Consider the following 19,972-nt stretch of genomic DNA (forward strand, 5'->3'; position numbering starts at 1 on the left):
CTCTCACATTCACACACTGCTAGTGATGGTAAGCTACTTGTAGCCACGGCCGCCCTGGGGAGGTCTGACAGAGGCGAGGCTGCCATTTGGCGCCTTCAGCTTCTCTGACCACCACTAACACAGGCAGGTTGGGTGAAGTGTCTTGCCCAAGGGCACAACACCTGGTGGGAGCTGGAATCGAACCCATGACCCTCCGATCATGAGGCAACCCGCTCTACCACCTGAGCTACTGCTGCCCCTACATCTCCTGCATTAGCTTCTGATAGAAAACAGATGGTGAAACTCTAGGATTAGAAAAGAATGACAGATCGACGTCACACTGTCACTTAACATGCATGGACTCACCCATCTGGACTCATGAAGGAGAAAGGCTGATGTTCTTTTAGTGTCCAGGAAACAGCGGAGAACATTTTGGCTAGTAGAAGCTAACTGTTAGCATTAGCAGCTTCACCACACAGCAGAACTCCTCCAGGCTTGTGTTATTTGTGGAGATAAAACATCAACGTTACGAAGCAGATGGACTTGAGTCACTTTGATGTTAGCCATTTAGAGGCAGGATGTCCAAATATCAGGAAAGACTCCAAATCTTGCTGTCTGAAGCTCAGCTCTGACGTGGCTCACCTCTAGTTCCGAAAACAGACACACCTGAGCTTTTTTCCCCACCAAGACTCTGGTTTAAGTCAGAAGCTGTTAACCCATTTGTGCCCAAATTCTTTTCAGAGTCGTAATGCATATCATTTTATCAGTTGAGTCCCTCTGAATCATGTCATAAATGCATTTATTTATCAGTTATGTACTTGTTTTTGGGAAGAAAATAGCATTTTTATGACTGGTCACACAGCTTGTCAGTAGGTGAAATGCCATCTAACAACAGGAATAGAGAAGTAAAAATAATGTTGTCATAACCAGGGCTGAACCTGGGGCATTATTTTCCCTGGGCGATGTTTTCCATAGCTAACCTCATCATCATCATCATCATCATCATCATCAACCTTTCTTTATAAAGCACATTTAAACGGCGCCAACGCCAACCAAAGTGCTGTACACGACAATATGTCACCAAACTAGATACAGCAACATGAAATAGATAAAACAAATAAAAACTATAATAACAAGAAAATAAACAGGAAAGCAGACGGGTTAAACATTCTCAGCCGGGAAGGCCAGGGAACAGAAATAAGTCTTCAAACGTACTAAAAAAGTGGGAAGGGAGGGGGCGAGGACCGTCAGGGGGAGTTGGTTCCAAAGTTTAGGCGCACAAACTGAACAAGCCTGTTTGCCACGGGCCATGTAGCGGGCCGGAGGGACAAGCAGAAGGTGCTGTCAGAGGACCTCAGGGTTCGCGCTGGAACAGAGGGACTCAAAAGATGTGCCAAATGGGAGGGGGCCATTTCATGAATAGATTTATAAACCAACAGGAGAATTTTGAACTTAATCCGAAAACGAACTGGAAGCCAGTGTAAATTTTCCAGAACCGGGGTGATATGCTGCCGTCGGTCTATGCCCGTAAGAAACCTTGTGGCAGCATTCCGAACCAGTTGGAGGCGTACCACTGAAGAGGAGGGAATACCATATAAGAGAGAGTTGGCATAGTCCAGATGTGATTTTACAAAGGCATGAACAACTGACTGAAGATCTTTTTTGTTCAGGACAGATTTTAGTTTGGCCAGCCGCTGAGGATGAAAGAAACACGACCTGACTACCTGGTTCATCTGTGCATCCATTTTAGAAAAAACGTCCAGAGTGACCCCCAAGTTTCTAATTGTTGGCTTCACCAAAGCTGATCATGAAGGGGGCAGAGAGGGCTCCACAGCAGAGGGGGAGCAGGGCGCAAAGAGAATAGCCTCCAGTTTGGAGCTGTTAAGATAGAGAAAATTAGCTGAGAGCCAGGACCTGACTTCACTCAGGCAGTCAGTCAGTGGTTGCACAGGGTCAGCAGACTTTAGGGCCATATAAAGCTGACAATCGTCAGCGTAGAGATGAAAATTGACCTGGAATTTTCTAAAAATGGTGCCAAAGGTAAAATATATAGATTAAACATAAGCGGACCTAAAATGGACCCCTGGGGAACCCCACAAAAAAAGAGGTGCCACTCTAGAGGCGCAATTCCCCAGGGCAACATTAAAACATCTGCCATTGAAATAGGAGCGGAACCACTCTAAAGCTGTTCCACGAATGCCAATTAACTGCTCCAGGCGCTGTAATAGGATCGTGTGGTCGACAGTGTCAAAGGCGGCAGATGAGTCTAAAAGCACCAACAACACATGAGAACCAGAATCAGAGGCAAGCAAAAATATCGTTAAAAACACGAATAAGAGCAGTCTCAGTGCTGTGGTGAGGGCGAAAACCAGTCATGAAAATATCTAAAACATCGTTGGATGTAATGGAATTAAAAATCTGGATAAAAACCAGCTTCTCCAACCATTTGGAGAGGAAAGAGCTTAGATATAGGACGGTAATTGTTCAAGTCGTTCGAGTCCAAGCCTTGCTTTTTTAGAACAGGCTGGACCACCGCATGCTTAAACTGCTGGGGAACAATCCCCGTCCTAAGGCTTGCATTAAGGATCTCCAGGATCGGTTGAGCAATTACTGGGAAGTCTTCCTTCAGGAAGCGAGGGGGCATAACATCACAAGGAGAGCCAGAGGGCTTCGTAGCAGCCTCTGTCTTCCATAGGGAGGAAGAAGAGACGGGAAAAATGCTCAAAGGAATATAATGGAGAACAAACAGGGGCTTCTGGCAGAATCTGAGCCCTAATTGTGGCAACTTTAGAGACAAAAAAAAAACGCAAAAATTGGGTGCACCTTTCCTCAGACGTATTAAGCAGAAGAACGTTGGGTGACACAAGTGCATTAACAGTGGAGTAGAGGACTCGCTGGTTACACGAATATTCGGTAACAATACCAGCAAAATAGACAAAACGGGCCTTCCGAGCAACGCGCTGGTTATTCCTCCAGGCCTCACGGAGAAGCTGGAAGGAAGCCGGAGATTTAACCTTTGTCCACCGCCGCTCACATCTCCTACATTCCCATCGAGCAGTACGGGTATGAAGGTTGAGCCAAGGGTCAGAGCGACAGCGGGAACGTCGCGATCTTAGAGGGGCAATCTGATCGAGCACGGAAGTGCAAGAGGCAGAAAAGAGGGATAGGAGGATCTCAGGATCAGAAGAATCCTCATAGGAAAACCTGAAAATAAAGCAGAAAACTCAACAACTGAGGAAGGGGAAATGCGGCGAGCACGGCAAATCCCCACCTGCCTAGGAGAGACAGGCCGGGCCACATCCACAGAAAACAAAACAGGAACATGATCAGACAGAGAAAAAACATCAGGTCGGACCTCCGTTACATCAACACCAAAATAAAAAACTAAATCCAATATGTGAGAGACCCCCCCCCCCCCCCCCCCCCCCCCATGAGTGGGGAAGTCAACCAACTGAGTCAGTCCACAGGAGTCAGTTAAATTACAAAGATCAGCCACCAGGAACTTCTCAGGACCAACCGGGGGGACGGGTGGGACGTGTCCCCTCCAATATTGGACAAACGCGCATTTGTCCCCCCCAATAACATGGAGAAGAAAATGATTGATTTTGAAATATTTGACTCGCGAGCTTTTATTTTGAAAGACACCGCGGACTTCTCTCCGACACAGCCCCTCCCCTCAGGGAGTCAGACAGGCTGGCTGAGAGAAGCAGGAGTCAGAGCCGGTACCGGGGCAGACTCAGGTGTGTCAGAGAGACGGAGCAGCTCAGAGAGTTCCTCTCATGGGCAACAACATAAAGAAAGGAATTGTGAGTTGGTAATAATTTAGTCCAAGAGTATAATTGTATTTCTGGTCAAACGCTAAAATGGCTGACTAGCGTAAACATCTTGCTAGTTAGCATTAAACAACACTTCTAGTCAACAAAAAATGGCGAATTTTACAGTAACAGACAAAAACCATTTGACACGAAATAAATAAAAAAGATGAATCTCCACATAAAAATGGAGTTTGTGTGACTGTTGCTTGTTTGTGACATTCTCATCACATTTAGTTTTAAACCTTATTCATGTCACTTTTTTCATATAAGAGACCAGAGGAAGTTCAGCAGGAAAATGATGAAGAAGGTGAGACAGGCAGCGCCAGACCTGCTGAGGGTGAGACAGGCAGCGCCAGACCTGCTGAGGGTGAGACAGGCAGCACCAGTCCTGCTGAGGGTGAGACAGGGAGAGCCAGACCTGCTGAGGTGCAGGTAGGTGCTACAGTGGAGTGAGATTTTAGATGGTTGATGATGAGAGGAAGATTCGAGCATGATAACAAGTGAGCACGACTAAATAATACTATAACCACCATGATTTTAATGTTGCACTAGTCGTCCAACAGTGTTTTACTCCTTATTCCTGTCCACTGTTTTTATATTAGAGATCAGATGTAGTTCAGCAGGAACCAGTTGAGGGTGAGACAGGCAGAGCCAGACCTGCTGAGGGTGAGACAGGCAGAGCCAGACCTGCTGAGGTGCTACAGTGAAGAGTGAGATGATTTCAAGTTGCTGATGAGAGGAAGATTTGGATGTGATAATAAGTGAACACAGTTGAATATACTGTATGTAATCCCATAACAAGCAGGGCTGGGCAGCACAGCTTAAGAATAAAATAAATGCTTCCTTAGAAATATTAGAAAAATACGTGTTAAACTCTGCATTTTGGTGCATTTAGACTGCAGTTTTGGACACTGTTTTTTCTTTTGTTCGTATGAATAATAACGTAGTTCCAGCTGTTGTTGTGAGTGAATTATTTCTTTTTCATTCTGTCAGAAGCAAACAGATTTTTCTGATTGTTGGTCAGCGTTGTTGGCTGATGTAGTTTAAAATATTCTGATGAGTCAGAGCAGTTCAGACTGAATATTCACAGCTTTAGTCTTGTATTAAATCTGTTTACACATCTCTACCCACATGAATAAGATAATATATCCTACATTCATGCTATTAAATAAAAATAAAACAGTACTGACACATAAACAGCTTTTTATAATTAAAACGTCCACGTTGGGTGGTAATCACCTGGATCTAGCTCATGGGTCCCCGATCAAAAAAAAAAAAACAACAGAATGTTAGTGAACTGGGCTATAAAAGTTATTTTCTTGTCTTTCTGGGCTTTGCCTTACACCCTGAGTCACATCTGTCAGACTTTCTAATCCTGGAGTTTCACCATCTATCAGATTTTCTATCAGAAGCTAATGCAGGAGGTAGCGGTAGGAGACTATGTTCATGTTCAGCCTGCATGAAACACTCAGTGACACGTTAGAATCAGAAATAATCATTTAATGTATTTTTTCAGTGAAGTTGACCTACAACAGATTTGTTAGATTTCCAAAATGTGTCCCCCCCCCCCCCCCAATATTAAACTCGTTCCTACGCCCTTGCTCAGGACAACAGACATGAATATTAAAATCTTGAAATGTTTCATGAATGTGTTCAGTGATGCGAAGTATGTTTACTGGATTAGATCACTCACACCTGACAAGACGTGAGGCTAAATGAAGAAGCATTACACATAAACTAGCCTTGTTACGCTGACTCAGCGGCTCTTCACCACAGAGTGTGCATTCTGAGAATCCTTTATAACTTTGGTAATCGATAAAGAGCGGGCTATAAAACCAGCCGCTCTGCTTCCACCCGGAGACAAGTTCCAACCTCCAACCGAACGAGGGTTAGACAGCAAAGCTTTAAGACCGGCCATCTTTAGCCGAGCTACCAAAGGATTTTGACACACCGTCAAAACCGTAAGCTTTTGCACCTGCAAAGCTGAGGACAACAAGAGATGTTTCCTGCAGAACAAAGCTGATGTTGCAACACTCCTTCAGAGTGGTTTTGAGCCGCTTGGTTTCATCCAGTCCACCCGTGTTACCTGGAGCGATCCTGGACCGACCTGGCGGTACTAGGAGTCAGTCTACGGACTTCTGTACCCGGGGTCTCCAACCCCCCTGACATCTCGGATCCGTAAGGGCGCCTCCACTCGGGTACGTAGAACACAGTGAGATGGCGTCTGTATGCAGGCTGATAAGAACAGCTTACAGCTCAGATGCAAACCAAATTCTTTTATTATCCAGAACTCTCCTCTCTCGGAGATGCGGAGATTTTGACTCTGAAATACTAAATTCACACCTGGTTCCAGACACCCATCTCTTGGTTCGCATCCACTCACAGTAAATGATGGTTTAAACCATTTGCCTGTAGGTTATAAATTGTAAGTCGCTTTGGAAAAAAGTGCCTGCCAAATAAATAAACATAAACATAAACAAACACTGACGGGTTCTTGAATCAGAGCGAAGTGTGATGATCCCTTGATAATTAAAAGAATCCTAAAACCTTCTAATTAATCATCCTAAGACCAAGCAAGGCGATATTCTCTAATAATAGAGTATTACAGCTATTGGTCGCAAAGTAATGAGAATAGAAATAAATAGCTCTTAAGCAATTTAATTAATCCAATTTAACTTCTACTGGCTTCTTTACAGCCTATTAAGAGAACAAATGTATCGTTGGTATAATTTTGGTTGGAGGTTAGAGACTTGAATGAGTAAATTACTGCAAATATGTTCTGGGGCAGTTCATCAGAAATGTGTTAAATGACCTGTTTCCGGGATGATTTGCAGTCGCCATGTCTTCAGCGGGAAGGAGCAGGAAGCAGATGATGTCATACGATAGAAAGCTCTTGGAAACAATTTTTTTAAACAAAACTTTTGTCTAAAATTTGAATTAGTAACATTGCAATTTTTTATTGAGTCCAAAATGACAGTGATTCACTTTGGCAGCAGTGGGGCTGTTGTGGAAACACGTTACAACACGTGTGGCTTCACGCAGCGAGTCGATGATGACTCAGATTGTGTAAAACAAAAGCATCACGTTCGGTTGCATTTCACTCACAATTCATTCTCGTTGCGTAGAAACTTTTTTCCACTGTGTTTAAATAAAACCCTTCTAACGATTCCAGACAAAGTGAAGAAGCAGTCAGATTTTTGTCTCATGGAGAAAATCCTTCTCTGTAAGGACGACTCAGCCGGAAGGTTTAAGCTGAATTTGGATGAAGGGGATCAGGCTGCAGACGCCTCTAGTAAAAGTCCACATATTTGTTATTCTGTCAGTGAAAGCAGAAGTTTCAGAAGTTGGCCAAAATTAAACTACCAGGATTTCTCCTCTCAAGCTTCCTCTTCTGTGAGGGATGTTAAGGAGGCAGAAATCACAGTTTCATCAGCCAAATGAAATCTCTCTCCAGGTGAGAATGTTATCTGCAGGCCCTTTGAAGTGCTCTTAGCCTCTGAAAAACACAAATCACACAAGATCCTGGGATATCGGTGGTATTCGCTCCCGGTTCAGACCCGGCGACGCTGCTGCAGGGTAGTGGCAGCTTAAATCTGTCAATTCTGGCTGACTGGAGACAGAAATCCTACAGAAGAAAAGAAACCCCAGGAACGGTTGTGAAGGTCTTCTTTTAGCCATCTCAGCGGTTCCACAGGCCGTTCAACATCCAGTAGTATGTAGCTTTGTTTTGTTGACACGTGGCCCTCCTCTGAACCTTGGCAGAAACTTTAACTTTTCTTAAACCAAACACATAAAAAGCATAAATCTTAAACTTTTATTCTGTCAAAGCCGATCCCTCAACTTTTGTTCTGAGCTGCTGAGACTTCAGCTGACTTCTAAAGATGGATGTGAAACTGGTGACAGTCAAACTCTGGAGCATCAGTTCAACTCATGAAAGAGCAAGAAAGCAGAGGGGGAGGCAGGGTGACAGAAGCTGAAGCTTTGGGTTTTCTGAGCTCCACGACGAAAATAATAAAATAAGACGTTCCCTTGATGTAGGGACAAAGTTATCCACATGTACCTTTCCACCTGCTAAACAGGTGTCAGCCGGAGCCACACCTCACACGGCTCACGCACAGTTCATGTATGTGGTTGCCATGGCAATGCATGTACAGAACAGCAAGAGTATATAGAAACACAGTTTTAACTAATCAGTTAGGTTTTCATGGTTAGTGATCATGGTTTTCAACAGGAACAATGGCCTGTATTTGTATATCGCGTCTTAGGGTTCTGCAACCCCCCAAGGCGCTTCACAACACAATCAGTCATTCACACACACACACACACACACACACACACACACACACACTGGTGATGACGTAGCCACAGCTGGCCTGAGGCGATCTAACCCTATGCCCGACACTGGTGCCACCGGTCGCTCAAACCACAACCAGCAGACGAGGCAGTCTCGTCCAACGACACAACAGCAGCATTCTCTGGTCGGAGCCGGGATTGAACCTGCAACCTGAGCTGTCCCCCCCGTTTTTTTTGAGTATTGGTTAAAGATGCATGATGTAAGAATCAAGTACGAATGACATCCAGTGGTCAAATTTGGGTACTGCAGTACATTTTCAAAACAAACAAGTCACTAGCGCCAAGGACTAGTTTTTCAAATTAGCTTCTGGCTAGAAAATCTGTACAAACCAACGGTTCTTTACATTTCACGAGTCTCATGGCTGTTGATTTTAGGTGACGAGCGAAGACGAGTCATAAGTAGATAAATACCACTCACTGTAATATCGAGGTTGTTGGTAATTGAAAAAGTAGCTGGAGATCATTTAAAAACTGACAACTTGCTTCTAATTCATCGTTAGCATTGTTAGCTTAATGTTAGCTTAACGTTAGCCTCTAGCCTGCTTGACCCATTAATAAAGTAAAACAAAACAAAGGCTTCTTAGGGGTACAATAACTAACTTCTGGGTCGCCTCTGTTTTCTGGCTGTGGTTCTTTAAACAGCTTTGGAGCTTTTATCTGGCCAACGTCGAATTACAAATGCCGGTGCTGCAGCTGGCTTGGCTCAGACTCGACATCCTCACAGATTGGAAGCAAAGACCCTTTCTAGTCTTTTTGAAAGGAGACAAACTGACAACCCTTCAGCTGGCTCGTGAAATCTGTTTCAGTGTAACCTTTCTTCGAACGTGACCGAGACATGACATCGTTTTGCGATGATGGACATCTTACACGTTGGTGTTTTTACCGTATGAAATAGAAGATTCAGCTGTTGTCCAGCTTGTTTAGACGGTGGAGTCTTTTGGTTTTTGTTTTTGCTTCCGTGACTCGACCTTAAGTGCCTTTTCCATCACAATATGAACTAAAACCTCCCGACTTTATTGAAAAGGGTCATTTTGGTGGATGTGCTCTGTGTGCACACATTAATAACCACGGCGTTTGGCGTTAAGCTGCTGTTAGAAAGCTGCTGAAGGGTCAGGTGGCTCTAATGTTTGCTGCAGCATCGTTGTTAGTTTGATCCTGCTGAGGCCGCGCCGATGAAACGCTGATGGCCTCGGTGAGGAAATGAACCTAATCACGAGGACTTTCACAGCTTCGGTCCATATGTTCATTTTAAAGCGTCCCTGTCGAGTTACAATATGTAAAAGCAAATTACTCCGACAACTACAGCCTGACTTCATGCTGGCTCACAGTTCACCGACTCGGAGAAACTTCCGTCGAGAAGAACTTCCCATGGATCCACCTCTGCGGCACAGAAAGAAACTAAATGAAAACACTGCAAACCTCCGAAGTGACACTTTCCTCTTTTAGGAACGTGAACGCTTTCGAAAGGTCACATTGAAACGTTTATGGTCCATTTAGTCCTGAACACATCAGGTCCAATGTGCCATCTGTGTTTTTCTCCAGGAAGGGACTAATTCCCAAGAAACACAGCTATGTGACAGCAGAGGGAAATGTTTTCAGAGCCTAATTAGATTCCCGTTTTCCAGAGATCCACTTGGGAGTTTCTGAGCACATAGTTCTAATGTCATCCTGGCAACGAGGATCACAACAAGCAGTGTGGAAAAACGTAACGATGCCGGGTCTTTGGGTTCTGGTCGGTGCTAACACGGTGGCTCTGTGGACCAAACATGGTGGTTAGGATAACTTCTGGCACGTTTCCTCATGATTTACCTAAGTTCAGGATTTTAATCGGGATCATATGTAAATGTAGAAAATGGTGGTTGTTTCTTTTTATTTTAGATATAAAATAAAGCACCAGAAGGTAGTTGGCTGTCAAATTAAATGTTTTCAACAATAAATAAATAATAATTTTAGCTAGTTAGGCTAGTTTAGCTAACAACTCGTTTTTTACCTTTTGCCGTGCTTAAAGAGCAAGTCACCCCCTACCAGAGTCTTACTCCACTCTCACTTCCCGTTTAAAAAATGCAACAAGTGCTGTCGCCTAGCAGACCGAGAGGGCGGAGCCACTAACAAATACACACACCCACACAGGCTCACAACGACATTGTGACATCATATGGTACCAGCTAACGTTCTAGGGTACCTCTTAGCCGATAGCGATGGCAGATTTAAATTCAAATGCGGTGCAGAGATTTTACCTGACGACGGCACAACACTGACAGTTTTAGGCAGAAAATTAAATTTTAACTAAAATGCACTAAAGTACCAAATTATTGACGACACGTGTCTGCAGCACGATTAGACACGCATTTATATAGTTTATCAGAAAAAAACTGATGAGCGGGTGACTTGCTCTTGAAGGAGTTAAGGAATCCAAAAATATATTTAAACATTTGTATTTCCAGCATGAGATTCCCCTGGCAATGATCCAACTATCATCTAAAAGGACTTTAGGTTCCACCAAGTTGCATGAAAAAAGGGCTTCCTAAAGAACGCGTGATTAGTTTATTAATTTCATCGGATGTTTAGTTTAAACTGTTATCTGAAAGATCATTTCTCCATAGGAAGGATCCATCATTTATTTAACTGTTTGTTTGAATTCATGCAAACTCAGCGTTTCATTAGTGAATGCTAACATGACCACAAAAGAAAACAGAAAACATTCATTCTCCACGATTCATTAAAGGACCGGAGCTCTGGGAGCCGGAGCGTTGGGACAGCCGGGCCAACCTGAGCTGACGTTTTATTGGAGCCTCTGACTGGTTGTGAGGGGCTCGACACACGGGAGGCGACAAACGACCGCGATCAGCGAAATTCGTCGCTGTCTCTTTTATTACCTGACAAGCGGGAGGCAACCAGCGGCCAGCGGCAAAGCCGTCGGCGCGTTCGGTTCCATGGCGAAATCTAAACTTCCGTTGTTTTGCTTGGCTGTGTCAGGTTGGAGGGAATTAAGGTTATTTAAGCGGTTCAGAGTTAATAAAGCGGTAGATATGATGTTTCACAAGGTGCTGCTAGAGTTATGTGAAATCTTACTTCTGATTTTACTATAAAACATAATAATAATCAACTTCTCCTCCATGTTTGCTCGGAGGTGTACGGAGCTTCCTGTCCGCTCATTGGTCAGTGAATGAAACCTCCGTTGATTGGTCCTCGTCCGAGCGACAGCGATGAAAATCTGAAAATGTTTCAACTTTCTGGGATCGCGTCGCTGGTTCGCCTGTGCACGACACGTGCACGAGCGCAAAATTTCACATGCACGTTTTTCGTGTTTCGCTCAGTAGGAGGGAGACCCGCGATTATCGCTTTGTGGATATATATAGTGGACACATGTCTCACTGAAAATGAATGGAGGAGAGGCGACGTCGCCTCCCGTGAGTCGAGCCCATTAGTCTGATGGGAGAGTCGGTGCTGAAGGACTTTGGGTTCCTAAACTAACCAGTATATTACATTGGGAGCCTGGCCCCTCCTTTCCACAGGACAACGTAATTGCCGTGAAAGTACTTCAAGGAAATTAGGCTTAATTATTAGGGATGAGCCGGATACTGGTTTCAGACGAGTATCCGGTATGGATAAAGCAGTTTTGACGAGTACGAGCATGAAACAAGTAAACCTGGTAAATATCTGTAATCGTGCTGAAGGAAAATCCTCATTGGGTAACTGACTGTCTTCACGCTCTGTGATTGGCCAGTCACAGAGCGCCCGCCCCTCCCTAGACACAAAACTCTCTAGCCGGCTGGGAGCTCAGTCTGTCCGTCCACACACACACACACACACACAGACACAGACACAGACACAGACACACACACACACACACACACACACACACTCACACACAGACAGTCACGGCTCTCTCTGTGCTTGCTTCACTGTTGCTCACGTTTCTTCAGAACTCCCCAGGTTTTCTTCAGCTCGCCTCTTTTTCTGTTGAATATTTAAAGTTACTATTTTCCTAACTTACATGGTGCATTTGACAAGACAGAGCTGACGTGCATCAGTCACTCACTACCTCCGCTCCGGTCGGGTTTTTTTTTAACTCCATCTCTCTCCCTCTCACCCTCTCTAGCTCTCTCTCTCTCTCACACACACACACACACACACACACACACACACACACACACACACACACACACACACACACACACACACACACACACACACACACACACACACACACACACACACACACACACACACACACACCTTAATCAACATTGTTTTGTTTAACTTTGTGGGGCAAAATGCCAAGAACGTTAAGAAAAAAATCTGTTTAATCAAATTAAAATAAAATAAAAATATATATATAAAGTTGTGTCTGGTTCTAGTATTTCATATTTCCTAGTTCCTACTGCATGAGTTCAGATGTATTAATCCATGCACTTAAATATTAATGTTCTGATTTTACTGAACAACGTGTTCTGTAATAGTTTCTTTACTATTGTGATCAAAAACATTTAATCTAAACTCTGAGGCTGCTCTGCAAATAGTTTTCAAATAAACAATACACGTATCAACTTCTGATTAATCCATATCAATTTCAGACTTAAAATAAAATATTGATGTAAACCACACCCACTTCTGGTTAAACCACGCCCACTTCTGGGTTATGCCACGCCCATTCCGCGTACAGATACAGATAGCGGTGTACTCGCTCATCCCTAGTAATTATAGTGGACACGTAACTTCACACCAGCCACGAAGTTTTGCAGAAGCACAAAGATGTGTTGTTTACGTATCAAGACAGTTATTTAAGTACTACGCTTCCAAACCCTGTAGACTTTGCAGTTCAGATTGTCAGACAGGAAGTCAAACACGAGTCATGCGCTGATTTCTTCTTACTTAAAGAGTTCCTTCACTGAGAAACCAGTTTTTCTTAGTTATTTGCACTAGTCCCATGATGTTTTGACTGGGCGGGACCAGCTAGTGCGTAAATCGCTTCCATTACATTACACGCCGCTGACGCTGTTGGAAAGGAGGGGTGAAGGAAAGTCCTAGAGGACAAAAACGACGTTGGAAGCCTGGTTGGGTGTAAATTCATCACTCTGGTTACAAAACTCTGATTCAGTCACACCGCGGCTACGTGGGGTGTGATGAGCTTTTATTTTTTTGCCAGACTGATGTTCCTTCCTTCTCTGCTGACAGTCAGGCCCGAGGCGGTGTAGTCGTTTCATTAAGATGCAACACAAATGGATAGTTGTGTAGTTTTTGCTTCATTAGGCCCAGACTCTGCTGCTGCTGCTCACTCTGCTAAAGGTTTGTTCTCCCATCTCCGCACAGCATCACTCCTCCAGCAAATATACGAATCGAGGATGTGCAAAAACACCAGATTTCATTCTGTATCTTTTTAATTTCCTCTTCCTGTTTGAGTTTTAAAAAGACACAAATGTAAACCAAGCTTTGATTTTGTTCTTCAGAAGGTTTCTTACTAAAAATAAACAATCAAATCCAGTAAAATCTCTTATTGTCCTTCAGTCTTAATACATCTGCATCACAATCAGCCGAATGTCGAATAAATCAGAAGATGTTGGAGGATCACTGGTTTTATCCGGATGACCTTATGACCTGGACTTCTGCACACTCAGTAAAATGTAAAACATTCTCAGTGATGAGCTGATCAGGACTGGCCGACCAACCTTAATCGTGTTTCATTTTCTCTATGTCTCTGATCAAATGACGTAACGCCGTCGGTTTACTGACTAAACCCTGTTTTCCCCTCTTCCTTCCTCTCCACAACAACAAAAACATTTGAGTTTCAAAAGCAAAACAAGCTCCAGATTGTGCTTCCTGCACGACTACACCCCCCTCCCCCGTGTGAAGGCTCCCTGCAGGAGGAGTTGCCAGATTGCTGGAGCATGAAGCTCTAACAGCTTCGCCCAAGGCCAGCTCCAACCTTTTCCCCTGGAAAGGAATAGAAGATGTCTGGTGAATTTCTCATTGTTTATGGTCTCATTTCATGAAGAGATTAAGAGTGAGTCTCCTTGGTGAAACAAGGGGGACCAGGGAACCGAGAAGATCATTTACTTTTCTGACAAAATGAGCTTTCCTGCAAAGCGGCGCCGTGTGCGATTTAAGGGTCGACTTTAACGCGAGTAAAGTCTCACACACAGTAATTGAACTTTCTGTATTTCCCTGTTGTTGACTTTTTTTATGTGTCATTAATAAAAGAAGGAGGTGAAGAACCATCATCCTGCAGGAGAACACGGTCCATCACAGAGGCGCGGCTGGTTTTGGCTTCACTTAGCAAACCTGTAGATGGATGAGACCAGTTACCCTCCCAACAGCTCATTTAAACTCACATTTCACATCTGGTAAATGTTTTCTTTATGAACAATAAAACCATTCTTATTTAGTTTTATCACAAAATGCAGATAAAACCTTCGGCTGTTTATTCGAAGGATCTAAAACTGTTAGCGATTCAAACTGGAACTACGGAGGAAAATAAGTGCTAACCAATCCTGAGTTGAGCTATTTCTTTACTTTTTACTGATTAAACCCTTTTCTGAGAAACCTTTTTAGATTTATAGTTTCTGATTATATTTGGTCACTCTGAGTTTTTCATGCAGGCTGAAAGTGAAAATAGTCTCCTACACCTATCTCCTGCATTAGCTGCAGATTTAAACAGCCACTTTACTGTAATACGAGACAAAAATCACATTCTTCAAGAAGCAGACAGTCCCTGTGCCTATTGCAATGGAGGGGTGGGAGGATGATCTTAAATTCTGGCCAAAGCTAACATACAGCATCATTTTAGCTACTTTCTGAACTCAGCTGTGTCCAACGGCATGAAAATGCACAATCTTAAAGGCGTGGAACATCGAGACCCCTTTCTTAATGGTCATTTCTGATTGTTACTGGTCTTGCTGGGTTTTTCAGTCCAGCCTGACATGAAAACAGTCTCCTACACCTAGCTCCTGCATTAGCTTCTGATAGAAAATAAACGGTGAAACTGTAAGGTTAGAAAAGCCTGACATGTCTACATCACACGGTCACTTCACCCATCTTGGCTCAAGACGAAGAATGCTGTTGTTGTTTACGCATCCAGGAAACAGCAGAGAACATCCCAGCTAGTAGAAGCTAACCATTAGCATTAGCAAATCCACCACACAACAGAACTCCTCCAGGTTTGTGTTGTTTGTGGAAGGTAAATGGAGTCAGTTGTAGAGTCTCTTTGCTGTTAGCCAATCAGGGGCAAGATCAGGAAACGAGACTCCAAATCCTGCTGTGTGAAGCTACTTTCTGCTCCAGCTGACCTTTACATCCTCAAACAGGTGCACTGGAGCCTTTTTACCCCCAAAGTCCCCTAAAGGTGTTAATTCTGACTAGAGACCACTGCAAATGTAGTAAAAATATGTGTTAATTTGAGCTTTAACTGGCGGGCCAGTGGAGCAAAATGTAGTCTCAATATCTAAACAATTGGAGATCTTGAATAAATATTTAAACATCATTTACATAGAATAGAAAAAGTCTTTATTGTACCTCAGTTGGGACATGTGATGCATTACGTCACATTCACATCACAATTTTCATCTTCATTTGACTTACAACATAAATCAATTTAAATGACTATCCTGGTGAGGATATTTAACCTTAACCCTAATTCTAACCTGCGACCTGTTTGCTGTGAGTCAGCGACCCCACCAAGGCGCCATCATGACTCCCTGAGCCGACAAACGTATTTTATGAACCTACATCCTGCTTTGGTGAAGAAATCTAATCCAACAATACAAAAAACAAAACAAAACCAAGTTTGAGATTAAAGCAGCATGTCAAGATTCAGATTTTAACTCCGTTTCATCAGACGCCCGGAGGCTGTTTAGGAAGACGTTTTTGTGTTTATGCATAAATAAAAATTTACGTCTGAAGCAAAAAGTTCTTGATTTGTTTTTCCTCCAGCTGAGGTCGGCATGTTTCAGACTCTTTGTGCCACTGGAAAACATTTCTAATGATGTCAGTTGTTTGTTTTTCTGCTGCAGATTTTATTTAACGAGTTTCATCAAAACTCAAAATGCAAAACAAACAAACAAATAAATTCAATGCATTAGTAGAACTTTAAAATTAAGGGTAACCCCTTCTTTCCACCGGAGCCGTCAGCAGCACGTCTTGCTCGCATAAGCTGCTGCTTGGCCCTTCCCGCGAGACGCGAAGCAGCAGGGGAGCAGCTGTCACCGACCGAGCACGAAGTCACGCGACGTTAGCAAAATCACGCGTGACTTCGTCAGTAAACACAACAACAAGCAGGAGGAAACTACAGTAATCAACCTTTCGTCGTCCATTATGGAAAAACAAAGACCGCTAGCTAGGTGACAAGCTATTGGTATTGCTGTTGTTTTACCATGTGTTAACTTAGCATTGTATGGTTTTATGTTTGTTTTTATTCATTGTTTTTAATTATTCCATACATTGTTTCTGATTTCCTACTGTAGCACTTTGAGATTTCATTGAAATGTAAAGTGCGTTTCAAGTAAAATCTATAATAATAATAATAATAATAATAATAGATTTTTTTTTAAAGTAAAGCAACCGGAAGGCGGTACGTTTCTTTATTCTGAAAATCTCGGGAGCTGCTCTCCGTTTCCGCGTCCGATTTCCTGTCTTTCCTTCCCCAAAAATGTGGAACTTGACCCGTTTCAGAGGCGTGGTGCGTAGAAAATAGAACCGGCACATAAAGGCCTCGACATGCTGCTCCTGAGACGCGGCCGACTCGCGCTGCTGACGGCTCCGGTGGAAAAGGTTCTGTTGACCACAGCGGTTCCCATCAGCAGCTATGACGTGCTGCTGACGGCTCCGTCACGGCTGCGGTGGAAAGGAGGGGTAACCCGTAACCCTGACAACATCTAGTATAGTTATTTTCTTTCTTTTATAATTCATTATTATTTTTTAAATAAATTAAACAAGCGATAATTTAAAGACAAAAACACAAAACAACGTTAAACTCAGTTAAATCACGGGACAATCCTCAGAGTTAAATGAGATTATATTTGCATTGATGGACCTCCAGCAACACACCAACCTCTCGCTGTTAGTGAATTTATGCTGGATTATTCCTTTAACTCCAGAATTGACGGAGCTAGAAGGAGAGAGGCAGACGGGGACACGAGGACCGGTCTCATGTCCCTCACAGGGACACGCAGTCAGAGTCTCCGTTTAACCAGACACTCGTGTTTTTGTTATGTGGGAAACAACCATAGAAAACCTATAGGGAGAGCATGCTAACACCATACATGTATGGGGACAACATGCTAACTTCATGCTTTAAAGGTGGCAATGCTGGTATTCGAACCAGCAACCTTTTCTCTGCCACCAACTTTTCCACCATGCTGCACAATGTAAATCTAAGTTAATCATAATTTTAGGTGATCATTATACATCCAGATGTTTAGCGTTAGGGTTAGCATTTAGCTAAAGCTTTATCATCAGACTAAGCTTGTTAAAACGGGTATAACACGGTTCAGCTGTAATTAACAGTTAATCTCTGTTACTTCAAATCCAAGTTGTTCGAACCTTCATCAGGTGTTACCTCACCTCTGGAGGCAGCGACGCTCCTTCTCATCTCCTGGAGTCTCCGAGCTGCTTCCGTCTTGCCGAGCGCTGGCGGAGCGGTAATGATGCGCCACACCGTGCCGCTCTGATGTTGTTGTTCTGGATGTTGTACACTCACAGCGACTGTTTGCACGCCGTTCGCCCGCCACTCAGACGCGGGGAGCAGGTGTTTGACAGCTGATGGGTCGTTCTCTGCTGAGAGCTCATCCCTCCTCTAATGAGCTACATGAGACGGATCGTTTCTTTATCCTTCATTTGACTTTACAACAAACGTGAGTCTCACCAGCAGCGTTTGCTGCTGACAGGATGCTCTCGCCCCTTTGAGGCAGCAGAGGAACAAGTTGCTTCGACGAGGCCTTTGAAGGTGGCTTAGTGATTCTCCTAAATGAATGTTTTGGCAGCTCCAGCGTCTGGCGGTGTTTTCTCTTCAGTTAGCTCTTATTGCACGTTTTAGTCGCTGTGGTTCAGTTCAGAGCCAGAAGAAAAGCAGGGCATCCAACACGGATCACTGATCATCGCTGCTCCAGGTGAAAACAAACCTGGAATGTGGCGCGTCGGTTCGGATTTGGTTGCATCTGGATTAGGAATGTGAATCTTAGAGCGACTCACGATTTGATTCGATTCCGATTCTTGGGGTGCTGATTCGATTCAGAATCGATTCTCGATTCTCAATTTAAATCGATTCACAATCAGTATGAACAAAGAGAGTGAGCTCCAGGATGAACTACCATGTTGTACAAGTTAGTTAAAGCTATGGGACATTTTTATTCGACTTTAAACTGGTCGTGCTCCAAAAATGCTGATTTACAAGGTAAAATAAAGTGATTCTAAAACTGTAAACAGAAACAATCTTTCGACCAAAAGGCAGCATTTATTTTTGCTTACCTTGTAAAATATAACACATCTGCAGATCTCAAACCTGTAACAGGCCAAATGTTTGAGTTCTTGGAATCGATTCTGAATCTTTATGAACAAGAATCCCAATTCAGACTTGAATTGATTTTTTCAGCACCTCTAATCTGGATGTTTGCTGCCGCAGAGAGAAGAGAAGCAGCTCGTTACATCAGAATATGCTTTTCAGATTACCAGAGGGCATCACATACTGTCAGTGAAAACAAATAAAGTCGATGCAAAGTAAAAATAATCCTCCCATTAAAACAGGATGAAGCAACACACAGCAATTACTGATAAATGGCAGCGTGACTAATCCTCTCGAATCCCGGGGTAAGAATGCGTTGTGAGGAGCTTTATCAGGAGGGAGACCCAAAGACGGCGTTCTGCAAGTGCGCTCTCTGAAGCTGGAGCCGTTCGTCTGAAACGCAGCGCTAAACGACCCGAAGACTCAAACACAGCCAGGAAATTTGGTGAAAAACACGAGTTTCTGATGTTTTACACACACACACACACACACACACACGCACACATACACACACACACACACACGCACACACACGCACACACACACACACACACACTAAGGAGCATCTTTTATCCTCTGGCTTTTTTGTACTTTTTAATCTTGACTTGTGAGAAAAACTAAATCCAGACCGAGTTTCGTGCTACAGACTGTTGACGTCTGCTGTTTCATGTCTTGAGGCTCCTGGTTTAACCTCATCATGCTGTGTGTGCTGACAACCTCGCAGACCACACCCCTCCCTGTGAACTTCCACGCCGCTCCTCATGACGACAGCACCAGATGTTTGGAACCGCTGGGATTAAAAGTTTAAAGTTGTTGATCACTGAAAAAAAAATTCTTTTATTTCTTATTATAATCAGTCACTCAGTGTTTTCATGCAGGCTGAACATGAAAATAGTCTCCTACACCTATCTCCTACATTAGCTTGGTGAAACTCTAGGATTATGAAATCCTGACAAATCCACATCACCCAGTTTCTCCTTCTAAATTTCCCAATCCCTGTGTTGGAGAGGGACGACAGAACTAGAAACAAAGATTTGCACGCAAAGAGTGGGTTAAGGTTAGGATGGGGTGAGGGGAATGTTAAATTGAAGAGGGTAAAGGTCACGATTCAGTCAAATCTCCTTTTTACACGGGGGTGTCGGAATTGAACACTTGGTCGCTCTTCATCAGTTTTAGATGCTTCGGGTGTGAGAATGCGTTGAGGACCAAGACCCCCCTAGTCCTCATGCCGGTTGTGTCCTCCCACTTCTAAAGTCAGAACTACACCAGTGGTTCCACGCCTTTACTCTTGACTTGTCAAACGACCGAACACACACCTGACATGTTCGCT

The 19,972-nt window shown here is 43.6% G+C and overlaps 1 protein-coding gene across 1 annotated transcript in view; it reads left to right on the forward strand.

The window, feature by feature from the left end:
- sorcs3a (sortilin related VPS10 domain containing receptor 3a) overlaps nt 1-19,972 on the forward strand; it is a 314,356-nt gene that overhangs the window by 38,825 nt on the left and 255,559 nt on the right. The gene's annotated exons all lie outside the window — the stretch shown is intronic.

Source organism: Nothobranchius furzeri, chromosome 6 (assembly GCF_043380555.1).
Source record: "Nothobranchius furzeri strain GRZ-AD chromosome 6, NfurGRZ-RIMD1, whole genome shotgun sequence".
In the NCBI taxonomy this organism is placed as follows: Eukaryota; Metazoa; Chordata; class Actinopteri; order Cyprinodontiformes; family Nothobranchiidae; genus Nothobranchius; species Nothobranchius furzeri.